This window comes from Pezoporus occidentalis, unplaced genomic scaffold (genome assembly GCF_034315485.1).
Source record: "Pezoporus occidentalis ecotype Australia unplaced genomic scaffold, CSIRO_AGI_Poc_V1 ctg28, whole genome shotgun sequence".
Taxonomy (NCBI): Eukaryota; Metazoa; Chordata; class Aves; order Psittaciformes; family Psittacidae; genus Pezoporus; species Pezoporus occidentalis.
In genome coordinates, this window is record NW_026914718.1 from 4047670 (window position 1) to 4066254 (window position 18585).

An 18585-nucleotide genomic window follows, 5' to 3' on the forward strand; every position below is an offset into this window, starting at 1 on the left:
AAACAACTGGCTATACCTGCTGCCTCTGTTACAGAATGACAGTTGCAAAACTCACCCGCATACATCTTTCTTTCCCAGTTTTACTGGTCACTGCACCTGGCAAGTATTTGATGAAGCCCAGAAAAAAAGGATGGGACAGTCTACAGTGCAACTCCAGGCTAAATAATCAGCTCCAGAAGGCACATTAATGGCTAGGAATCACAATGCTTTAAGGGATCTGACCTTTAAAATTGTATCAGTTTTCAGAACACTATCCATTTCAGTGCCTAGACAAGAGCTGAAAGCATTATGAGCTACAAGCTGCTCATTAGATGTGGTGCACTGAAACCAGAAGGACTTCTGCATGCTGAAAGTTTGAAAGATTGGATTTACAGAGACAAGAATATGAGTATACTGCTCTTCCACAGCCCAGAAAAGGGCAAAATATCATCCACTAGAGACAACACATGCTGAAACTGAGAAGTGTAGCCTAAGGGTGAAAACGTTTCACTGAAGAAAATACATTTCGTTTTAACCTTGTCTGATTCTATCTAAATTCATCCCTCCTCCTTCCCTGGTGATGCTAACAACTGAGGGTAAAAGCAGCCCATCTCCACACTATTTTAGGAAACTGAGTTTGCAAGCCACATTACCAGTGATTTCAAGACATGCTCTTGTCACAAAAGACAGAAGCAAGTCTTACTAAAAGCCAGGATTATGCTAAGGTATTTTTACTAACTAAGGTAATAAGGAAACAGCAGGAAAGTCTTGTATAAAAGGATGCTGATCCTTTACCAAGCCTTCCCTCCCATGTAACCATAAACAGGTGTTGTGGTTTAAACCCAGTCAGGTAGCTTGTTCACTCACTCCCAGTGAGTGGTGCCGAGCTGACAACAATCGAGGTCCGTGCCCGTCTCCCCCCCCCGCCTCCCTGCACCAGGGCTCTCCCCTTCCCCGCTCCCGGAGGAACGGGGAGGAGGATCGAGAGAGTGCAACTCCTACGGGTTGAGACAAAAACAGTCCAGCAACAAATCACCACCGCTACTATCAGCTAAAACAATAAGGGAAAATAACAAGGGAAGAGAATACATCATCTCACCACCAGCCGACCGATAACTCGCCCCCCCAGCCCGACCAAGCTCTGACCGATACCTCCTCCAACCCTGCAGTCTCCCAGCCCTTCCGGCTAACTCCCAGTTGCATCCTGGGCATGACGTGCTGTGGTATGGAATACCTCTTTGGTCAGTTTGGGTCAGGTGTCCTGTCTCTGCTTCCTCCTGGCTTCCCTTCCTCCCTGGCAGAGCATGAGGCTCACAAAGTCCTTGGCCAAACCAAAACATCCTTGTTATCAGCTCTGTTCCTGAGCTGAAAGTCAAAACACTGCACTGCACCAGCTACCAAGAAGGAGAAACATGACTGCTACTGCTGAACCCAGGACAACAGGACAAAAATCTATTCCAGATATACAGCCATTTCATCAAGACCAAGATCACAAAGTCATGTAACTTGCAGTATAAAGAACGATTTTAATGTATTTCAGAAGGAGGTGTTTCTGGCCGGTCATTTTGGGCTGTTCTCCAAGAAAGAATGGAATATTTCCCATACAGGATTCTTAGAAGAAGCACCTTTTCCACTTTGAATTAATCAGCGTGCATTTTGCAACAGTAAAAATTTCAACACAAACAGCAATTTCTTATTAGTTTTTCTGCTGCTCAGAGCACATGCATTAGTCATCATAGTTTTATTTTGAATTAATGTGGACTGTACATTAGATAGCCTCCCATCAAAAAGCGTTACTTTACATTTAGATCTATTAACCTTTCCCACAAAAGAAGTACAAACTATCCCTTGCATGCAGTTTCATTTCAGGAGCCTGACTTATTATTTTAATTCTTTTTTGCCATTATGCAGGAAATCGCAAATGCACTTCAGTCCTAGAGCAATAGTTTCAACTGAATATAACCCTTTCATCAGTCTCCAAAGGGGATGGGGGTAAGGAAATGCAGGAGACCCTCATGTTCCGTAGCTCACAGTCAGATACCGGGTGATCGGCGAGCGGCTGGGCTCCCGTTCAGCACCGCGGACAGCAGCCTCCCACTGCGCTCCGCCTCGCCGCACGGGTGTAATCCATCACCCGCACCGCACTCGGCAAGGTGTGCGGTAGGCACCGCACCTGCTAAACAGCTCATGGCATATGTGAGCGCTAATTGAGACATTAATAACTTATCGACTCACAGAACATCTCCATCTGGAACGGACTCAGAAGGATCAGTGAGGCCAACTCATCCACTCCTTGCAGGGTTACCTAGAGCTAAACCAGATGATTAAGAGCGTCATTCAGACTCTCCTTGAACTCTGATAGGCTTGGTGCTGTGACCACTTCCCTAGGCAGTCTGCTCCAGTGACCGACCACCCCTTTAGTGACAAAGGTTTTCCTAATGTCCAATGTGAATTTACCCTGATGCAGCTGCATTCCATTTCCTCGTATTCTATTGCTGGTCACCACTGACTCATATTCAAATTGCCCAAACCCCCATTGACTGTCTTGGATGGAACAACTGCACCAAATCATCTTCAAACTGTTTGGGAAACCATAGGTATGATAATTACTGAAGTTGCTATGTGAAATATCCAGCTTGGGTCTCCATCAGAATGTCAAGCCAGATGCTTATGAAAGTGATGAGAGATCCTCAGTACCAGAGAAGGTCAGGACATGCTTTACCTTCTTATTTCTACACCCATAAACTCAGCAACATTTGCACAAACCTAAAAGCTGGGTGTTTTTTTTTTTTTACACCTTCCTGGTGGAACTGACCCTACACTGGAAGTTCTAATGGCAGACTTGAAAGAAAGCATGAGGCATGACACATATTGAAAGCATTTTCACCTAAGAAAAGCAAAAACCATTCAACATTCCACTGGAGTCTGCAGCTTCAAGGGGGTAGTGGTAGCTGGTTTTGGTTCCAAATGGAAGGAAACAGATGTAACGTTTTCCCAACTCTGCTAGAAGCAGTTGATCTGTTCCAAATGATACTGGGCAGGTTCCACAGCTCCAAAATTTAATTTAGCTTCTTCTGCACTTACTCTGTTTCCTTTCATATGTGCATGAGAAATAAAACCAAGGTTATTATTTGCATTCTTTAACTACAGAACAAGTCATAAGGCACCTTATAAAACAAGCCATAAAATAGGGTGCATGGGGAAAAGGGATCATTTGTCAGGAATTGAAAGGAAAATCATGCCAAGAGTGAGGATATTCACTATTTCCACCCTCAGTCTCATTAAAAATGAAAGAAAACAAATACTATGATCTATAGTGTATAAATATATAACATATATATAAAACAAACACTATGACAGCAATACAATGATTTTACTTTTAAGCCTCTCACGAACATAGGTAGCACTTTCAGTGTCAGCATCAAGACATGCATACCAAACTCACTTTCCTTTGACTAAGGACTGGAAGCTTGATTCATCTCCAGCCCGAACCCTAATAGGAACCTACTCCTCACAGGAACTTACTCTATCTAGAGTACTAGTAAGAGCAAATTACAGATTTGGGTTTCCCCCAGTTTTTCTAAAACCATGCCAGCATTCATTCCCTTCAGTTCATGCTGAACTGGCAAATTTGCCTGTTTCCTATGTACATTTCATTCTTCTTTTTACCATCCCAAGAATGAAAACAACCTTTAAATTACCTAGTACTTAAATCCTCAGGGGCTGCCTTTCATCTCCCATAAGAGAAAAAACAAAGCAAAGAAAGACTGAGCAAAGGAAGACGGATTCAGAACTCAATTTTCTCAGTCATTTGCAGCACAGACAAGATTGAGGTAGAAAAACACTGCTACATACAGATGCTGGTTAGTTAAGCTATGACAGCCCATCAAAGGCTGCAGGAAAATAGATTTCTCTAATGGTCTCCAGGACTCAGGGCAGTTGCTTTGGGAGTTCCTAGGCTTTGTTCTGTTGATGTTATGCATCCCCCACACGCTCATTTGTTCCGCAGAGAGCATGCGAACAGGCCAGAGCACAGCTGCATAATCACAGCAACTCTTGCTCCTCTCTCTACTATCCTTATTTTTCATTCTTGACATTTAATCCAGTGATGCACACCTTCCACAGATCCTTCTTATGAGCAGTCACTGGAAAACAACTTCTTTTTTTTACTCAACTGAGACTTTTTCAGTTTTCAGAGAGATTTATTCCAACTCTGCAACTACTGGATCAAACCCCTTTGTACTCTGAAGTCCTGTAAACATGTGTAACACTGAAGGCAGCGACTCCTCAGTCTCAAGAAACAAGATGCTGAGTTTATGACTAATCACACACCTAGTGCAGGGAACAAAAGAAATCGATAACAATGAAATATCATCTCAGTGCATACCTCCCCTGGAAGGTATGCAAGGCCAAGGCAAGTTCTCACCTTCAAGAGGGTATTCTGGAAACCCCTCATGTTTAGTGTCAGATTGTTCTTAGGAGCATCTGCTCATTTTAAATCAGATTAAACCCATTATGTGTGTATTAAATAAATGAGCATCTGACTACAATAGAGATTAAAGAGGTTACCTTGGAAACATTCTCATATTTGAAAACCAGTTTCTAAAAAAATCCAGCAACTCAGGTTCCAGGTATTTGAGCAGAAGCATCCACTTCAACACTGCCAGGGGGAAGATTTGCTCTTGGCCAGCTCCCACCTGCTTAACAGTGAATTGTCAGATGCTTACCTACAGGTATCTCCATTAACAGCCATCATTACTGTGTCATTCACATCCTCACAAGGCATCTCAGTCTCTCAAGGGAAAAGCACAGATGTATAATTTATGGCACAAATCCAGTCTGGTTTAATGACCAAACTGGGGCTGGAAAAGCAGTTCTAAAGGAAACTTCAATGTAGCTAGACAAAATCAACTAGACTAACCACCTTGAAATAAACACTGAAACTCACACAGGAACACAGCAGAGGTAAATGTGGTCTTGTCTGCAAGACCAGCTCATTGAAGAGGGCTGCAATACTGCAGATGCCACAATGCTACAATATGATCATCTCCATACTGTCATCCAGAAAACCATTTGCTTTGGAACTCAGTTCCTGGAACACCGGGAGGAGTTTATATGTTTGGGTTCATCCAGGCTAATAATCAGGTTTTTCTATTCTTGCAGTCTATTAAACTTCCTACTGATTGGCAGCAAACACACTTCTTTCTCAGGCCAAATTTCTCCTCAAAGAAAGAAACAGCAGAAGAGTTTGACAGGGTGTAATTTGTATTTATTTAACAAGTCAATTCAAACTCTCAGGGGGGTGCTCTACTGTGGCTTTTGGGCAGACACTGACCAGGTAGACTGAAACATCAATGCCTTTTAAATTAAACTAAGAGCCTAAACTGGCTCCTACTCAGACAGTCCAACAGTGACAGCATATGATTATTAAATTCCATCGAGATGAATCCAACAGCTGTACCTCACAACTACTTATTTGAGCAGGAAGAAATACTGCACATTTGTCCTTGGAGTATTTCCCATGAAAAGACTGTAATAGAAAATAAATACCCAGTTCTTTCTGGCAAGTAACACTGCCTACTACTGGCAAAGCATTTTTCCAAATGAAGTAACTTCCTACCCAAGACCGTAACATTTGCTTTTCTTCTCTTAGGAGCCGGAATGTACTTACACAATAAATCTCCAGTGTCCCAGTTTGTCAAACTTCAACATAACCCACTAAGAGTGTTGACAAATCTCTCCATTTAAGTCAAAAGCATACTAACATTTGGCATGTTTCTAAAGGGATCATTTTCTTGGTTTGAGTGATCACGTGAGTTTTTCCACATTCAAAGTAGCTCCCTACAAGGGGTGGGGAAGAATCTACTGCAGGTTCCAAAGGTGCCCCTTCAGATAGAGATACTGGATACACATAACCATAAGTACTTGAATTATCTCTTGGTATAGGAGCCATGTCTTGGCTCAAACTGTTTTTCACTCCTCAAACCACCTGCTTCTTAGCTTGATGAAGGACATGCTGGACGGCTTTTTGCATGTCTCCTCTCTTGTTCAATCACGGCACGCTTCTCACTCAAACATCCATCCATTTATGTGGATTTTCTTGGATCTCATCAAGCTTTAAGCTTCCTCTAGTAACAGTTACAATGCAAATTTTCTAGTTATCACTATTGGACCTCTAGTTACCTCTCTTGTGGCCAGCGGTTCATCTTCATTTTCTTTATTCCTGCTTGCAGATGATAGATCCTACTTGTATGTGAGGAAGTTACTTGATGAGACACGAAGAAAAGTTGGGATGCTGTAGTGAATTCCACTCGTTCCTTTGACACAGACATCAAAAATCTCTTTACCAAGGTTACCGCCTCACAAAGAATACCTGGGGTTACCTCAGGGACATTCTGCAGCTGAGAACTGCAAGAGTGAGGTGAGGCATAAACGAAACATTTGCTCTCCACTAAGATGTGGTCTACACTCCAAAAAACCTCAAGATCCCTGCCTGGAGGTATTGCTACGGATGGATAATAGTGTGATATATGGCCATGAATGTTTAATTTATAAACCTAGCAGCTAGAAAATTATTCAACTAGACTGAAAGTGCTGAGGATTTTGATAGCGTCTGCCCACAATAACAGATGGAAGTAGCACTGATAGCTTAGAAATGAGCACAGACACACTTGCATATCTGGTCAGTGTCAACAGCGTTGCATAAATTGAACTTCTGGAGAAAGTTCGATCCCTATGCAAGCAGTGGGCAACTCCAGAAGTATCCAGGGCATTGCTCCTGCTTCCACAGGACGTGGCTTGGCTTGCTGCCCCTCTCTTCACAGACCTGCCAGCTGCTCTTCCAAGCGCTACAGGGTTTATCCCAGAGGGTAAAGAGCACCACGGAACAAAGGCACTAAACCAGCACCATTCCTACAGTTTTCCAGGGCAGTTCTGTGCAGGCAAAGGAACCTTTACACTGCAACCACAAATGGAAACTCATGGACGGGAGAAAGAAATGCAGGAGGAGCAACAGGGCAGACAAGTGACCAAGAGAATGATGTGTCCAGACAACCAGCAAGGTGAGAAAAGGCATAAAATCTGGTGCTAATTCTTTCACCAGGGTGTACACCAGTTAGAGTTAGCAGGTAAGAAGCAGAGAACCAAACCAGAATCATACAGAGTTATCTCCTATGACCCCATGGGTGTAGTTTTCAGGATGTGGATTATCCAGAAGGACATCAGATCTCAGTCAGATGGTATCCTCTCCTCCCTTCTGCTCCTCGGAAACAAAACCATCAGGCAGCAGAAGAGACTAACTGGAACAAATGGCACTGACTGAGCCAGTCAAAGCTTCTTCCCAACCCTTTTCCAAACAGGCTTGAGAGGTCAGAAACCAGCAGGGTGGCAGCTGAGGACATCAGAGAGGCAGACTATGAATGACAGGCAACCACATAGGAATGACAGCATCTTGTAAAGGGTGAGGGGACAACTCCACTGGCAGATGACTGGTGGGGCTCTCCTCCATGCAAGGCAGCAGTTCCCATTTTTTCACCTCCAACTGAGTTTCAAACCAGGAGCTCTTTCTGACATGGAAGCATGACACCATGAATTAGCTACAGCTCCTCACTCCAGCCCAGGGCAGAAACCTTGTTATCATCTTCCTACAGCACAAGGCAAAAAAACCCCAGCCCTTCCCTTTATAGTGTGCTTAGCCTTTAATTTGGGAAAGGCAAAGCCTGGCACCTCACCACCGGAAGGCTGCTTGCCGTGACATTGTTCATTCTCAATGAAATGATGAAAGTTTAAATGTAGCAGTGCCAGCTCATGTCAATAAAGCCATGTTTCCCTAAAGCAGCAGAATTCTTTACCCCAGTTTACAGACCCCCAAATCAGACATCAGATACCAAATAAAGCCTCAGTCCTTCAAACATGTGAAGGAGACTCCATATACGAAGAGCAGCCTGTGTTACCACCGTTCCTATTCATGGTAGTAAAGTTTAAGCATGTGCACAAGTGCTAGGGGGAAGAGGTTTGGCTTTGCCCGTAAAGTTTTAAGATAGCCAGTAAGAACAGCAAACCACCTCTCTTATTTGTTTCCATTCAAATTTAGAAACATACCAACACATTTTCCGAGTTCTTAAAGGAACGGCTATGCATTCCCACATTTTTCTGAAGTTGCATGCAGCCTAAGGAATAAATGTCTTGCCATGAGCTGGGTCACATAAAAAGACAAAAGAATTGGAGCACATCTCTCTTCAGTTAGAGGAAAAAGACATTCTTGCTAAATTGCTTTCAAATAAACAAACAATGCACTTATGTCTGGCTCCTACAGTTGCACAATGGCAAGGCTTCTAAGGAGCATCTTCTTTGTACTTTCAGAAAGGGTAATGTTTCAGATTGAGCTTCCTCTCACTCACCCCTGCATTTACCATGTGTTTAGACAGACTATTGAAAAGGCCGCAGATCAAGCAAAGACCTCACTTTTTCCCTTCAGTGATGCTTACAGCTGCTGTTTCTCACTACAGTTCCAACTTCAAGGCAACATCCTAACTCCTTGTGAGGGATATTAATTCCAGGTGCTCAAAAAGCACCAACAACAAATGCTGTGATATCCATTCTCCCCCAGTACCACCTCCTAACCTCCCTTCTGCACCCACAGAGCTGCCTGGCGCTGTGGGGGAAGGAGAAGCCTGAACCCCTTTGGTACGAGGGCAAGATGCCACCTCATGGATCCACGCTGACCTTTTGTTTTAAAGCGTGGGCTCTGCTTTGTCATTCCTGGCTCATGACCATGCGACTTCTGGGAAGAAACAGGAGCCACTGGACTATTAAATGATACTTAAGAAACACTTCTACAATCATGCTCTTAAGCCTTCTTAGCTTGATTTTAGGGCCTCATCCAAAGACTGCTGAACAGAGTGCCTGGCTATGGACTTGTGCTGATGTCTCTGGCTAGGAGCATAAAACATAAATACAAGAGAAAATTGCTTTGCTGCCATCGATCTTTATGTAAAGCTCAGACAGATGTTACAAGCAGTAGGGCTTTTAAAGGAGAGGGCTGACCATGGAAAGTGCCAGTTACCTCACCATGTGCCGAGGTGCCACTAAAATCCCCAGAAAGTCATATCAGCAGCAGACTAAGGGGCCCACATAACACTGAATAAACTCCTAGGCTGCCCTCGGTACTATTTGTTTTATGGATGCTTTTGTTCAGCAGGGCCTTTTTTTAATTAAAACCAAAAAGCCAGCCTCTTGGGGGATCTATTTTCCTTTCCTCTTCTGACTTCAGCACAAACACACTAGAAAAATTATAGCCACAGTACAAATAAAAATAGCTGAAGAACTTGCAGCTGTTGTTAATTTCCCAAGTATTCAACGTTGCCCATTTAATGATGGAACAATATGCTCTAGTTTCAGTCCTGGCACAAGGCTAGCTGAGCGGGAGGCAGATATTTTAGCTCGTGAGAATGCCAAAGGCAAGTAGGACTACAGCAAGCAGAGAAAGGGCAAGAGGACAACGTGATCTACATCACTGGACATCCACACCAGACATTTTCTCCTGCTTTTCCTTTCTCATGTAAAACTATCAGTCAACAACTGACTAGATGAGGTTCACAGACTTACTATTGCATATAGCAGGAAAAACATGTGCCTAAAAAATTCATGCAGTGCAAAACATTTTTTACAGATGAAAAGCTGATTTTTTTTCTTTCTATTTTAAGTATCAAGTGTTTCTGATGTTAAATGTACTACACAGAGAGGTTTCACTTGCTTATCTCACTGAATAAAGTTCTTAACCAACTTGTCTATAGTCTGGATGAGTGGATTTCCCTCCTTTAGTACAGAACAAAGTAATAAAGTACTTGGTATTTGTAGAGAACAGAAGGGAAGTAAAACATGCCTCTTAGGCTTGGCAAGGAGAATCTAGAAACTAAAACCACATCTAAATACTAAAACCACTTTTGAAGCAGTGAAGTCACATGCAGTAAAAATGCTTATTAGTTACATCTCTTGCAGCTCTGTACTCCTTTGCTAAGTACCTTCTCATGCTTATGTGCTTACAAAGTAGCCTGAGCAGAATTAGTAGAGACAATGCTCATATACATACATATATATATATATATATATACACATACACACACAACATCCATGAGTAGCAGTGAAGTACAAAAGATTAAGACTAAGGTATAGGAGTAAAAATCAAAAGCTTGGAAGCGACAGGGAAATTGGGAAACTCTTGATTACACAGAGCTTCTATTTCTGTTGGGCTTCATTTGTGCTTTTATGCATGTTAATCAGGCAGATCGAGGTCATAAAGGCAGAGCATTCAGTAGGTAGTATTTAGCGGAAAAAAATGCATTCCCCTCTTGTTAAGGGCCCACTGGCAGCATAAAACGTAAAACACAATAAGTAACGGTTTTAAAGAGGACAAAAAAAAGAAACTTTTAAAAAGTCAAAGCTTGCAACGCTACCAAGACTCCTCTATTATGCTTAGATAGAGTTTTAATCTACTCCAGGGAAGGGAAAACAAAAAACAAGGCTCCAACAACCCAGCCTTTGGCAAGACTTCCCCACCATTGGCCAAGACAAGCAGCACTATCCTTCCCCGCGAAAGCAAAGGCTCAATCCAGCACTCCAGAGATCAGACTCTAGTTCACATCTCTCTATCACATCAAATAAACCACCAGGTGAACGTGACTGAGGTGGGGAAGATGGGTTGGGTTGAAACAGTTTCACACATGGCCCCTGTGTCTTCTTGCAGGTAAAGAATAGGGTGAGTTTAAACCAAAAGAGACCAAAAGTGTACATGCAGCAAAACACATTGCTGCTGAGCACTTAAGGGCAGGCAACTCAACAGCACTGTGCTCCTACCCTCAGTCCTGGGGTGGAAAAGAGCAGCCAGGTGATGTGGGGAAATCTTCTGCCAAGAACCAAAGCAGTGATGAGAGTTGTGGAGAGCCTGCTGGAAACAGATTGGTCTCCAGCTGTTCCTTGGGCTTTTGAGGTCTCCCTGGCCTCATCCTGCCCATAGAAGTTGTCTGGTCCTTCCTGCTCCCTTCCTCCTGCTATTTAACAGAGTAAAGCCATATCCCTCTGGTGTCTACAAAGACAGCAGTGATACAGCTGAACTCACTATTCACGTTAGAGTAATTGTTCTGGCTTTCTTCAGCTTGCTCCCTGCATGCATGTCTGCTCCTGTGACAGAAGATGCCTGTACATGTTAGGCCACATCACAGAACAATAAACATATGAAAGCATACAGGTACCTATGCAGCCAGGTAAAGACCTATAGACTATAGTCCCGAGGTCGAAAAGACAGGGCCTTCATGGTTTGAAGCAAACGTGGCTGCTACTCAACATTCTCAGACAGGGTCCATCTGGTACACACTTCTCTTAGAAGGTACCACCTTGTTAAAACATTTCATTTTCTCGCCAAAGAAAGAAACTAGACAATAGAAGTTATCTTATTCAGTCTTTACATTTAGTATTAGAGCTACCAATAATGTAAGCAACTCCCTCTGACACAGAACAACTGCAGAACCAGGTAAAGCAAAACAAGCAAGGAAAACAGAGGAAACATTTCTACAAACAGGAGAATCACACACCTGGCTTCACAGCAGTGCTGTTCCACACACTTGCAACTTGAAAGTGATGCATGGAAGGGATGAAACCAGACCCTAGTCATTGCTGAGCTCCCACAATCCACTTAACACAGAGGTTTCAGAAAGAAAACTTAACTGGTATTACACCAGTATGAACGGACCCCATACCTGCACAACCAGGTAGCATCAGCATGCGTCTGGACTCATGCTATCAGTGGTACTTGTATGACATTTTGGAAACTTCTACTGGTTACTTTTACAACTAGAGGATGTTCTTTACACTTCAAGCCTAGTTCAGCCAGAAGCTTTCAGTGAGACTTCAGGGCTTTCAACTATAGTACCAGGTAATGCAACTAAAGGGCTAACTACATTTTCAGTACAGTGGGAGGAGGAGTGGGGGGAAGAAAACCCCACACTATGAAGCTGTTTTACCCCCATGTTCATAAAACCAAAACCCTGCATCCAGAATGACTACATCTGTGAGATAATTCAATGACTTCTTCCAGCACATCCACATGGACCGCTCTTGGAACAGTACAACGTTAATTTAAATAAAAAGAAAGGAAAGGAAACATCATTGAGAAAAAAAAAACAACCTTCACTTCAGAACCAAAATCAGTAGGGCTTTGCCATGGGATGCTGTTGGAATTCTTTACACAGTATGTTTTTGTGTTGACATTTTATAACTCTGTTCAAAGAGAAGGAAATGTCAAGCACTTTTGTCTGCAACCATCAGGCTACAAAGCTCCCTGTTCATTTGTGAAAGTCATCATAACCCCTTGATTCTAGCAGCTGGCCTTGGTGGGGAAGAGGAAGATCTCCAACATGAGACTGACAACTAAATGATTACTAAAAATAACAAATCCACAAAGCACTGAGAGTCTAAGGATAAACATTTGGAAATTCTTGTCCTATTTCAGAACAGCTCTACCAAAGACTGAAAGGTCTAGCTACTGCAGAAAAGGCATTCCTGACAGCTTGGATACATCTCATTTGAAACAGAACAGGCATCAGGAGACTGGAAACAACAGGATGAACATTCTTCAAAGGCTCACAACTACAAAGGTCAGTTGAAAGTAGCAAGGAGAGAAGTACATGGGACCAGGATACCTCTCAGGCTGTTGTCAATGGCACTGCTTAACACAAATGAATCACAGATTAGTATCAATGTAAAAAATGTATACATGCAACCACATCCATCTAGGTGATTGACAGATGTTCTGCAGGGACAGTGAAACAAACCTAAACAGAGAAACAAGATCTGGCCAAGAGGGAAAGGTGATGATGCTGTGCTGTTTACTCAGTTCTGCAAAGCAGAAGGGAAGAATCCATACAAACTTATTAAATGTTCCTCCAGGCTATAGGGGCACAAAAAGAAGTCTTGGTTCCCTTATTTGTACTGAATTACACAACTACTAGAATGTAACACAAAATAAAGGGGTACTAATTCTTTTCTCAAGCTCTGTTTTGGGATAATTTCATCTTCTCTCCTATCTTCTCACTCACCCTGCGGTCATCTATGTCTCTCTTCCAGCATCTCTCTTGTTCTAGCTGATACTGCGTTTTTAGATTGCTCCAGCTGGCCGGATGGTTTTGGGAATGCTTATATGCAGTGAATGTCTTAGGACGGTTTGAAATACTGAAAGCTTTTCCTGGAAAAGAGTGATCACAACATCTTTACATTCAGCAGTGAAATTAAAAAGGTTTTTTTCAGCTTGAAAGAAGGAAAAAGATGGAAGAGAAAGGGAAGAGGGGACCAAATCTCTCAGAGGTCTCCCAGTGTGCCTTGCTGGGTGTTTTACCACACGTGAGAAAGCACCAGGATGCAACCACCCTGACAGGTAGCCATGAATGAAACCAGACCATTTGCTGTCCATGCAGAAACCAAGCCTTGAGCAGCACTTTGTTCCTTAAACAGAGTAAAACACTAGATAATATATAAACAGTTGGTACTAGTTTAATGAGGGTTAATTACAATTTCTATATGCTTTCAAATACACAATATACCAATGGCATAGGCACCCTTCAAGGAACACTTAACAAACCTTAGGTAGATGGAGGGCTCAGTACAGAAGGCTCCACGTGCTGGGTCCCATGAGATGGTAATGCTTCCCCACACAGGTCTTCTCTGAGCCTTACATGGAGACTCCACACACTGTACTTGGCATGCAGGGTATAATGTTGCAAATACATTAGCTGCTAGTATTGCAGAAGGAGACTATAAGAGGCAGCCAGATGAGCTAGACTCATGCATAAAATGCAAAACCTGTCAGGTCTCCATACACACAAGTTAACTGGAAAAGCTCCTTGGGCGCCTGGGCAGTTGCCAACATTGCTGGAAACACTGCAAAGGATATTTACAGAAGACAAAGCCAGCATGTAAAACAAATTATGAGAAAGTGCCAATTTCTCAACTTCAAACAAAGAGCTCACAGCAGCCAGCATGAATAAGAGCGGGTCTCTGGATTCACTAGCACTTGGTTGACTTCTTTACAGAGCAAATTCTTGGATTTGTTACTGCTGTTTTCCTTTGTCAAGAGCCAGTAACGTTGTTTTACTAATGGCTTATGCAGGAGTACTGGAGCCAGCAGCTTGCACACTGGTTGTTTTTATTGCTCTATTAAAATGAAATGAAGCTGGTGCTAAAGCTTTTATAATCATTTAGGTTATTTCATTATGAGTTCAGGGCAGAAAAGCAGGCAATGGCGTGTTATACAACTGCGCAGGCACAGTGCATCTGCCCCCAGGTCTAAGCAGAAATCCATATGGACCAAAGGGAAAATGAACAGTGAGAAAGTCAGTTCCCCTGAGTTTCTGCTGGTAGAAGCAGCTGTTTGCTGTGCTTAGCACCACAGAAAAAAAATAAAGGGGAAATAAATTCACTAGAAGTAGAGTTTTATAGAAAGTATGTCAGGATGACTACTATGTTGTATTTATCATTGGTCACATTTAGAAGTCCTAATGAGGTACCAGGTCATTGCTGCACAATCACTGCACAAAATAGGAACAGGGACTAGCAAAGTCTAAAACAAAAGAAACAACAGAAAGCAAGGTAAAAACACAAGAGTAAAAACAATATTCCTTGCCACAAGAACAAGTGGCCTCAGTACAGCTGCTCAACTGCTGTCACATTCTGCATTCATGGATAGAGTCGGTGGCAGGACCTGCAGAAGGGCAAGGGAAGAAAGGTATTTATTTAAAGACTTTCCTAATGGTTAAGGGGAAAGGCAGCATGAAGGAGGCTTACTGAAAACTTCACGGATTTATTTGAAGATTAGGCTGGATTTAGGAAGAAAGAACTAGGATAGGGGCAATAAGACAGGTATGCAAAGTCTTACACTGACTACCTATGCCTGTTTTCATCCAAGCAGCAACAAAGCAAAAACATCCGACAGCATCAGAAGCACCAAGGAAACATCGGGAGCACCAAGGAATTTCATACTGGTTCCTTTCCTGGTACTACACCCAAACTAAATGCTACTGTTCACATCCCTGTGTTTTTCTGCAAGTCTTCCTCAGAGTGCAGTGTCAACAGATACCAAGTACCCACAGGGAGCGCATGAGACTCACAAGCCTACAAATATTTTTCAATCTCATCTGCACTGACAACTTTTCTACCTGATACTCTGGGCCCATATAGACAATACTTTATTTTGGCATTAGGCTGTCAATCATTTCCTCTCTTTATTTTAAGCTCTATCAAGTAATTTTCTTGAATTTATAGAACAATTTTGGAAAGACCTAGGTACTAAGTGGCTGACTGATGGTATAGTACTATTTTCAACTCAACACAAAGCAAAAAGACTAAGTGTATCCAGGTCCGAAGTCTCAGGATCTGAGTTTAGAGCTGGGATTAAACCAAGACGTCTACGCTTGAATTTCAAGTCATTCATTCACTCAGTTCATGTCATGATAACTTTAAGTATCAGATGTGCTTAAAAGAGCCCTTCTAAAAAACAAAATTAAAAATATCTCTGTACTGATGAACTCACAGTTACTATAGGCCCACACTGGAGCTCATAAAAAAACCAAACCACCCACCAAGTAAGATCCTTAGCAGCTGAACTTTGATTTACAATATTTAATGTAAGATATACTCATAGAAGCACTAGTTAACAGGCTGACTGTGTAACCTGACTGTTTGAAACAACACAGATGAAAGCACATAATCCCGTTCTTTCTCCAGCAGTTTGTGTCCAGATAACCAAATTAAGGCTCAAAAGGACAATTTTTCTCTATTTATAGCAATACTGAAATGGATACAAGTGACATGGATGCGAATAATAACAATTTGCAGATGATTTCCAGTCCTAAGAGGACTTCACCACTGTGACCCCAGAGGTATCAGTGTGGTGACAGGGTTACACAAGGAAGGCAAAATGGGCACTAAAACGTGGTTTGAGGATTTTCTGTTCATCTCTGACCCTCCATACACATCCACAAGTGGTCAAATTTGCCTGCAGTTTCAAGGGCAGAGCATAATTAAGAGACTCCAACAGCCTGGACTATGGACTGTGGAACTATGCTTTGGCACAGGTGCCTTTACCACCAACTACAGCATTAACAGATGTTATACCATAAACACATTGGAAAATCCAACAGGCTCCGAGTATCAACGTGCATTCCTTCAATACAGGCTACAAAAAAGAAAAGACAACCCACAGGCCTCTCGTAAACAACCCCACCACAAACAAAACAAAAACCCAGTTTCTCTCCTCTCTTCAATAAAATAATACAAACCCCAGCTTGAATTTTCCATGGCCTGAGCCTCTTACCTGAAAAATCACCCAGCTAGTAGAAGATCACCTAGCTGGGGGATCCTGCCCAGCAGACTCTGGAGCAGTGTCTTTACACAGTCTTAGTTCATCTTTGAGAAAGCAGGGTGAGACAAGCTTCCCCTCTGACAGCAGCCCAGGTCTCAGCTCTGTGATCTTTCAAAGTCTTACTCAAAGATAGACACACACCTTCACAAACACCACTGCTTTCCTTTCCAAACACACAAAGAATCACCCTGACAAAAACATGTACAACAACGTGTAACATTAAAAACCTAAGAAAACAAGACACTCAACCAAACCAAGAGCTCCGCCAAAAAGCCTCCCTTGAGAGGCACAAAGACCCTAAGACGGATGTTAGCTATGTTGCTTGGCACACTGCTAAGACACTGCGGCAGTACAGCCATAAATGTGGGACAGCTATATAAATCAGAACTTACTCCTCAACAATCGCGTGAGCTAGAAATGGCATGATAAAACTTCCATTTACACAGCAGAGCTCTTAGGAGTCAGTCATGATGATAAGCAGCCTTCCTTCTGATGCTCACAGAAGGGTGCTGAGCACTCGGTGCAGAAGCAGTACATGTATCCCAACCTTCTTCTGACAGCTGCACTTATCCACTTATCCTTCAGGCTACAATCTGCCCATCTCTTCCTGCAGGCGCTCTCAAGAAAGCCTCCAAGCACTGAGCTTTCAAAGTTATGCCAGACTAGTTTCTCTCTTTCTCAGTGTCAGCACAGGAGGTGAACACATACTAATTTACCCCTTCGCCAGCCCTATCAAAGACAATGAATCTTCACAAGGCATGACTCATTATGTACTTTTCAAGGCAGGTTTCATAGTCTCTAGCTCTGTTTTGAGAAGTCCTTTACTTCACTAATAACCTCATTCAGAGTAAGTTACAACTAAGTTCCAGTAATGCTACTGGAATCCAAATCAAGCCAATGAGTTATTTTGTTACAGTTCCTTAAAAGCTCAGAAATTAAAGTTAGGGTTGTTTGGGGGCTTTCTTAATGACCAGTTAGAGTCTTCTTCCATATAGGAGAGCAATCCCAAATTTCCATCAGAAACTCATGACCAATTTCTCCCTTTAGAAGCTGAAGTGCACTTCCAAGCCCTTATTTCTGCTCTCCAGAAAGTAGGAGTCGGAAGTACAGAGAAGAGCAACCACAATGAATAATGAGATGGAGCAGCGACCTTTCAAGAAGGGTCTAAAAGGTTTGAGAGCCTTCAACCTGGAAAACAGACACCTGGGTGACGGGCAAGAGCAAGGTTGAATGCACTGTTGAATGAGGCTGAGTACAAAGCTATTATTCAGCATGCCGTGTAACATTAGTTTCAATGAATGCCTCTTGTCCTAGCAGGAAATTAGTTTAAGTAGTACTTCTTTATGCAGCAGACAGACAAAATCTGAAGTCTGTTGCTGCAAGAAATTGCAGAAGCAGATTCAAAAGGGACTAGATAAATCCATGAAGGCAGATCCAAACCAGTCATTAAAGGAAATAAAAAGGGAGCTACAACCTTTAGATACATCTCTGATCCAAGTGGAGATATGTTGGAGGAGTATAACAGGAATGGACCTCTGACACTAGGCACGCTCATGAGCTTTTCTGGCACAGCACCACAGTCTGAGATGGAGAAGAAGTACAGACAGACACTTGTCTCACCCATCTTATTTCTTTCAGTTACATATATTTCTCAATGTGCAATCAGCAAGAGCTCAATTAATGAACAGTGTGAACAGAATAAGACTTTGGTCTAAATCTAAAGGTGACAAGGCAAAAAGCCATTATTAAAGGCGCCACAAGCATCCTTATAAAGCAAGACAACAAAATCTCTTTTAAAAAGTCCTCAAAGAAATATTTGCACTCTTCCAGCAGGATCAATTTAGGACACTGAACAGATTTCGAATGTGCTAGTCTTGACAGAGTCTTTTGAAATAAAACCAGCATGGCAGCAATACATTTTATTTCCTATTTCAAACCAAATAAATGAAATATTCATCATTCAGTATAATCACTGTATAATCACCACTTAATTGAGTTTTAACCACTGCCACATATCTCAGGGGCAAGCATAAAGTATTAATTATCTAAAACCCACACAACATGTATAAAATATTTCACACACATGATCTCTGACCCTACAGAGTTTGAGAAACAAACCACCCTATCCATCAAAACACCTTCTGCAAGTCCATACATGGGAAAGTTATGCAGGGCTCAATACTCCATTAAATATTCAG

The 18585-nt window shown here is 42.3% G+C and overlaps 1 protein-coding gene across 1 annotated transcript in view; it reads right to left on the bottom strand.

Annotated features, from left to right (window-relative positions):
- VOPP1 (VOPP1 WW domain binding protein) overlaps positions 1–18585 on the bottom strand; it is a 62831-nt gene that overhangs the window by 25533 nt on the left and 18713 nt on the right. The gene's annotated exons all lie outside the window — the stretch shown is intronic.